At 41.2% G+C, this 7,687-nt stretch overlaps 1 long non-coding RNA gene across 2 annotated transcripts; it reads left to right on the top strand.

Moving 5' to 3' along the window:
- Positions 1–4,399: 4,399 nt before the first annotated feature.
- On the top strand, positions 4,400–7,535 carry LOC125522737 (uncharacterized). 2 transcript variants are annotated; one of them, XR_015610918.1, is made up of 5 exons: positions 4,400–5,181; positions 5,456–5,591; positions 6,066–6,200; positions 6,778–6,844; positions 6,942–7,535. It is a non-coding gene; the product is annotated as an uncharacterized LOC125522737 (long non-coding RNA). The 2 variants fall into 2 exon arrangements; XR_007289960.2 differs by lacking the exons at positions 6,778–6,844; positions 6,942–7,535 and adding an exon at positions 6,332–6,765.
- The last annotated feature ends 152 nt before the right edge of the window (positions 7,536–7,687 follow it).

Genomic DNA, 7,687 nt, shown 5'->3' with positions numbered 1-7,687 from the left:
TGGAAAACACAAAATTAAATGAAAAAGAAATCATAAAACCAAAAACCCCCCAAACATTTTAGTACCGGTAGGTGTTACCAACCGGTACTAAAGGGCTCCCGGCCCCCGGAGCTGGCTAGTGCCACATGGTTGCCCTTTAGCACCGGTTCGTGCTGAACCGGTACTAAAGGGGGGGCCTTTAGTGACCACACTTTAGTGCCGGTTATGGAACCGGCACTAAAGGGCCTTACGAACCGGTGCTATTGCCCGGTTCTGCACTAGTGGTAGCGGCTGTGCAGCCCTAAAGCATGTAGGGAATGCTCTAGGCGACTTCTTAGGCCCTCCATTTTGTAGGCCAAAACCGGTGCCAAAGTCAATTTACTTTATTAGGCACCGGTGCCCTACACTGCCTAGCAAGTGCCATAATTTTTGTGAGAATCGGAGCATCTACTTTATTTGATACCAAATCCATCTATGCAATATATTAAGCGCGTCATCCATCATTCTTGAAGAGCTGCCAATGAGCCAAGAACAACATCTGCTAGTGGGGTAATCTGGGTTGTTATATACTAGTTTATGTACATGGGTCCTACCTCTAATGGATACCAAATTCTTTCACGTTGTGTGGGCGGTGCTAAAGAAAATTCTTCTGGCATTGATGCGCGTGTGGCATACTTTTCAGAGTTTTGGCACCGCCTACATGGTGGAGGGCCTTAGAACAGTAATTATAAACTTCAATGCTACTAGTAGTATAATGGAATGTGAAAACATGGCGAGTAACTAGCTTTGCAATGTTAGGGAGATATGACTATGATTGTCGAAACACTGGAGTTAATCAAGCAATGATCATGGTATAAAATTATCGAAAATGGATTGGAATCGTGGTTCTTACAGGTTGGTTTCCACTTCTGAACTATTTAAATTGTATTTGAACATGTGTGAACCACTATATCATCATAATTATATCTAAAAAAATCCAGGACATATTTCGCGTCCATCCAAAATCATCCCATGTTCCCCAACAAATAAATTAAGATTGACAATTCTTCAATCTCTTTGTGGTAATTTATCCATCCTATTGCCTCTATCTGGCAAGGCTCTCTTATCGAGGTTGTGCTCCTAAGACAATGACAATGGTAATGGCGACTCGACCTGACAAACTCGCGTACAAAGAAACCTGAAGGGCAAGTCAAGAGAAAAAACATCAGAAATTTTACAGTAATGAATCAGGTACCTTTGATCAGCTTAATATTTTTGCAGCCTTTAGTCATGTGTGTACTCCGGGTCGTACGAAGATTCCTATGTCAGACTACGTTCATCCAAGTTGAACCGACGAGAAGAGCACTTATTACCCTGCTTATTATTGTATTTAAATATATTGTAGTTAATAGACATTCCTGGTTGTATTTAAGATATCTCAGCTAATACATTACCAATTTTGCACTTAAATTCATAAGATATATATTGTAATTTAAGTCTCAAGCTAGCTGTAGTGATCCTTTTGATCAATCATTACCTGTAATTATCCTCACTATATTCTTTTATGTGCTATTATGCAGGATGAAGATGTATGAAATGAAAAAAGGTGGACGCTATGGCATTGGGTTCATTGACCCAAACACCGTTAATGAATACACATGGAAAATAAACAAACATTATGAAAAGGAGGTAGAGGACAGCATGCTAGAGTTCTTGAAGCGCCTCAAATACAATGAAGATATACTACTTCCTTACAATTTTCAGTGAGTCACACTTTCTTGTACTACAAATTCTCTGTTTTTGCCTACTAGCTAGCTACATGTTTTTGCTTACATATGTCCGCTTAATTAAGACATGCAAACGTGTGTGCATGCAGATTTCACTGGATCTTGTGTATCATTAAAGTTGACGCCAGAACAGTTCAAATACTGGACTCGCTACTCAAAGCAACTAGTGACTATAACATCTTGTTTGGGATAGTCAACAGGTAATTTCAATCATTATTAACTATATATCTCGGCCTATTTAGTTCGTCATTTCATGATATGAACTATTTAATAACCCCTTTATTCATTTTCTTTGTCGGCGGGCAGGGCTTGGGCAAGGTTCATCAGCGTCACGGAAGGCGAATGGAAATGACAGCTGAAATGGTTTCGACCCAAGGTAAGTAATTAAGTAGTACTAGCAGTTAGCTAGCTGCCATCTCTTTAATTATCATGCTTGATTAATTATTATCTGATCAAATTAAATTCCATTCTCGTAATAAAGGCCCTGAAGCAGGCGCAGGGGACTGATCTGTGTGCATTCTGCGTTTGTGAGAACATTCGCATGATGGCGTCCGAAAGGAGCAGATCTCAAAGACAGGAATGGGTACGCTTGTCAGAACACTATTCACAATTTTTACACCATTATCGATATCTAGTCACACAACTAATACACATGCATATTGATCTCCTTCTTAACAGTTCAAAGAGGTGCGGGACAAGCTCCTAGAAACGGAGCGCGTAGAAGCACTTCAAGAGGAAATAGCGGGATTTTTGCTTGACCAGGTCATAAATCCGAAGGGAGAACACTATTACACGCTACCGCCCCCATCGACCAGGTCATGAACCACTTCCAATTGTCAGTGTGCTCCGAAGGCACCAATTAGGCTAATGCCACTGGCTCCGAAGGCAACATGCATATGTAGGAGAAATTGTATATAGCTATACATGTGTGTATGTGTGAATTAATATGGTGGTTTGTGAGACATTGATGATATATATATATATATGATTGGTTCTACTAGAAATTCTATATATATATATATATATATATATATATATGCATAACGTGTACAATGTGTAGTACCGTAAAATACCAGCAAATGAAAAAGAATTAAAATGGAAAACACAAAATTAAATGAAAAACAAATCATAAAACCAAAAACCCCCCAAACATTTTAGTACCGGTTGGTGTTACCAACCGGTACTAAAGGGTTCCCGGCCCCCGGAGCTGGCTAGTGCCACGTGGTTGCCCTTTAGCACCGGTTCGTGCTGAACCGGTACTAAAGGGCCTTACGAACCGGTGCTATTGCCCGGTTCTGCACTAGTGGTAGCGGCTGTGCAGCCCTAAAGCATGTAGGGAATGCTCTAGGCGACTTCTTAGGCCCTCCATTTTGTAGGCCAAAACCGATGCCAAAGTCAATTTACTTTATTAGGCACCGATGCCCTGCACTGCCTAGCAAGTGCCATAATTTTTGTGAGAATCGAAGCATCTACTTTATTTGATACCAAATCCATCTATGCAATATATTAAGCGCGTCATCCATCATTCTTGAAGAGCTGCCAATGAGCCAAGAACAACATCTGCTAGTGGGGTAATCTGGGCTGTTATATACTAGTTTATGTACATGGGTCCTACCTCTAATGGATACCAAATTCTTTCACGTTGTGTGGGCGGTGCTAAAAAAAATTCTTCTGGCATTGATGCGCGTGTGGCATACTTTTCAGAGTTTTGGCACCGCCTACATGGTGGAGGGCCTTAGAACAGTAATTATAAACTTCAATGCTACTAGTAGTATAATGGAATGTGAAAACATGGCGAGTAACTAGCTTTGCAATGTTAGGGAGATATGTCTATGATTGTCGAAACACTGGAGTTAATCAAGCAACGATCATGGTATAAAATTATCGAAAATGGATTGGAATCGTGGTTCTTACAGGTTGGTTTCCACTTCTGAACTATTTAAATTGTATTTGAACATGTGTGAACCACTATATCATCATAATTATATCTAAAAAAATCCAGGACATATTTCGCGTCCATCCAAAATCATCCCATGTTCCCCAACAGATAAATTAAGATTGACAATATCTTCAATCTCTTTGTGGTAATTTATCCATCCTATTGCCTCTATCTGGTAAGGCTCTCTTATCGGGGTTGTGCTCCTAAGACAATGACAATGGTAATGGCGACTCGACCTGACAGACTCGCGTACAAAGAAACCTGAAGGGCAAGTCAAGAGAAAAAACATCAGAAATTTTACAGTAATGAATCAGGTACCTTTGATCAGCTTAATATTTTTGCACCCTTTAGTCATGTGTGTACTCCGGGTCGTACGAAGATTCCTATGTCAGACTACGTTCATCCAAGTTCAACCGACGAGAAGAGCACTTATTACCCTGCTTATTATTGTATTTCAATATATTGTAGTTAATAGACATTCCTGGTTGTATTTAAGATATCTCAGCTAATACATTACCAATTTTGCACTTAAATTTATAAGATATATATATATATAGAAAGTCTATTAGACACCCAGGATGAAGAATAAATTATTCCTCACCCTGGTCAGCCGACCCAGCCAAAGTATCGCTGCTCCCGATCCCACCGCACCCCATCCTGGCTCCTCTGTCGTAACCTTTTGTCCCTGTTGGAGGTAATTTTACATCGATGTTACAGCGCCCACGCCTCTGAATGTCACACGTCGTGGGATGGATGGAGTAGAAAAAAAAGTGTTCCAGAGATTACAAGCCAGCCACATCCCAGATTTATTCTGGTTAGATAATGAGAGCGGTTCCAGCGGCGGCGACGGGCTCGACTGTGTGATGGTCAACGCCTCAACGGGGCAGCCGGGACGCCGTGGTGAGCGGCGGCTGGCCTCGGTCGCTGTGGTGGATGGTCGGAAGCATAGTTTGCGGAGGCGGCGCTATTGTGGCAGTGGCGGTCATCTAGGATCCTCCATGGCTGGCTCGACTCCCGTGACTTCCTCTCCCTCGGCTCGTACGGTTCCCGTTCCTTCCATCCCCCAACTCTCTTTTTTCCATTGTCTTTGATTCCTCCCTGTGAATGCCCATTGTGGAGGAGGCCACCACGCCATGAGCACAAGGACTGACATCGGATTGATTCGGGGGCGGGAGAAACTGCTGCATTGGCCTCGCGGTTCGGCCGTGTACGGTCTGGCGGCAGACGACATCGTCGTAGCGGTATAACGCCGGGCGGCCGGGGGACCATTTGGAGCTGAAGCGGTGGGTAAGAGGAGTGCCAGATTGGATAGGATACATGGCCTTCATTCTTTCAACATGGATTTGTTAGTGATCGTAACTTTCCCAATTTTCTGATGTTGATTTCCGAGATCTGGAGAGTTGGATCTAAACTAAAGAATTATTTACCTGGCCCAACAAATTCCCCGCTGCAGGGTGTAGCTCTGTTACAGACTACCAGCTCATACCTTACATACAAGTATGTTGATCAAATCCTGTTTTAACTTTATCCGCCTCATTCTTTGTTTGGGCACCTCTCTATATAGATTCATCTATGTGTTTGATTGTTGTATTCACAGAAACAATTGTGTACAAGAGATTAATTTATGCGTCGTTTGAAATTGAATTTTAGGTCTAGTAAGAAAATGCATTTTTTTAGTACTTATCAGTGCAAGTAGTTGTTTTGTTTTTCTTTTCTTAGTAAGTTTATACAAAATTTTGAGTTACAATTTACAGTCAGTGTTCTTCGGCAGGTACGGCAGGTATATAGCATGTAATTAGCCAATACATCTGGGTGGGCAAGCTCACTACACAGTTGAACTTGTAGCAACCTTGATATGTATTAGTAGCACTATTTGTGCTGATACACCAACTTTCCTTTGTTGAAGGGTATGCTCTTTCCTATTTTTCTTAAATTTCATTTGACCACATTTTAATTGGCCATGCTATTATAAAAACATAGCTTTATTTGAGTTTGTTGAAATTTATCTAGAAACAACTTGGCCTATAGTTGGGTGGGTTATTATCAATTTTTTTACTCGATTTTAACTAGTAGTTTTCTTATAGAAGTTTGTCAGAAGATAGGAGCTATCCAGCTTTGTTGGGCAACTTTTTAAGATTGACGTTGTTTTTCTAACATCCGTATTGCACTATGTTTTCTTCTCAGATCATAGATCAATTGGGGGCTTTTCTCCCCTGCCAATCATAGACACATATGCTTCCCCTACGATGAATATCTGTTGAACGAAAAATGCATTCATCTTGTGTGTAGTTTTTGGGACCAACGAATTATTTGGACATATGTGCACTTGAAAAAAAATGAGACCAACCCAAGGGCTAACCCTCATTGGCTTTTCTTTATAGGAGAAACTCGGTGAGCACCGCGCATCCGTGCCGGGACTCGAACTCGGGTGGTCTGGCAGCAACCTCAGCTACCCAGCCAATGGGTCGACGCCCAGTCCTCATGTGCACTTGAAAGGAATGGATGCATATATGCTGGTACGGAAAAGGGGTACATTGTACTGATTTTGTCCAACATGCATGCAAATCTTTCAGACTATTTTCCAGTCATGTTTTTGAAATTAATTTTCCCTAGCATAAACCCAACTTTCTATGTTTATGTGTTTCAGCCGTAATAGTTTACAAGGTATGAATCATCGGTTAATCCATCTCGGTGTTCTCTTAACAAAGGATTGCATGCTATTGAGCTTGGCTCAACTACTGATGGCACATATATTCCTTTCTTTTTTCCCAATGGTGGTTGATTTGCTCTTCCATGAAGGCCTGTGATTTGCTAATTGTCTATTAGCCAGTTAGAGAAGTAGTGGCAATCAATGTATATTTCAAATCTTGTATCTTATCTGGATAGCTTCAGACATACTTAGCTCTCTTGTATTTCAAGCAAATGAATGTTGCTAGTCAAAAGAAGTGATGGACTAGGTACTAAGTACGTCTTACCTGATTTTACTATATTGCGAGGTACATAGCATATTTTGTTTGTGCCTGGTCGATTGCTTGCTTCTCTACACGCATCTGCTTGTACTGGCAGTGATTTTTTTCAGGCACATTCTTGCAGCAGGCTGGCTGGTTTGATTTGGTGTTGTGTGCTTGATTTCTCCATTTGCTGGTCAGGATTGGACAAGGTGTAAATACCCGTTACCTCTAGAAAGATCCAAGGGTTGTTGGTATACTTTTTTTAGGTCATATAGTTGGTTGTTTTATCCTTTTGAATGATTACAGGTTAAGAAACATACTAGCATCCCCTGCAAAAAAGAAAAGAAAAAGAATACTAGCATAGAAGGCAGAAGTCGGACATGCCTCAGTTCTGAAGATTATGAAGCTCCAGATAGAAGTATTGTGAGCAAACAATGAAGTCATGTACATCAAACTGCAACTTTGAAAGATAGTTACCGTGGATGCTTCAGAGCACATGTGGACTCCAAAATCTATGGTGTCAATGTTGTGAAGATATTGGAATGTTTCATGTTTGGGACTTTCAGAACTTATGATATGCCGGTGTGGCAAATTTCCAGAGATATTTAGGAAACCTAGTTATTTGATTCTGCTGTTACAAAATAACCTTGAGAGAATCCCCATAGTTTGCAAATATTCGTGGAGTTCTCACTGCAACAAAGAGAGGACCTACACCTGCAATGCCCGCGTGACAGCTAAGTGGCTGTGAGTTACAGCACATGCTATATATTAGGCTGAATCGAGTTCGTCGAGTCTGTACAGGATAGCCGAAGTATAAGGTGATTCCTTAGTCGTTTTCCATCCAATCTCTAGGAGTTAAGTAGAGTCCTAAACCAGATTGACTTGTGGTCTGGGTCACGTCGTGTTGGGCAAGTTAGAAGGCCGTGTTGGACGTGAGGTCGGTTCATTGAGCCATATATATAAAGTAAAGGAAACGAGATTGAAAAGCTGCGAATTTGGGCAGCACCAAAACCATCGTCTCTGTCCTTATTTTTCTAAGCTAGCTACTTCAC

This window comes from Triticum urartu, chromosome 7A, assembly GCF_056163025.1.
Source record: "Triticum urartu cultivar PI428250 chromosome 7A, HENAU_Tu73, whole genome shotgun sequence".
NCBI classification, from domain to species: Eukaryota; Viridiplantae; Streptophyta; class Magnoliopsida; order Poales; family Poaceae; genus Triticum; species Triticum urartu.
Note: the sequence above shows the minus strand (reverse complement) of the source record. Positions and strands in the feature narration are given on the sequence as shown.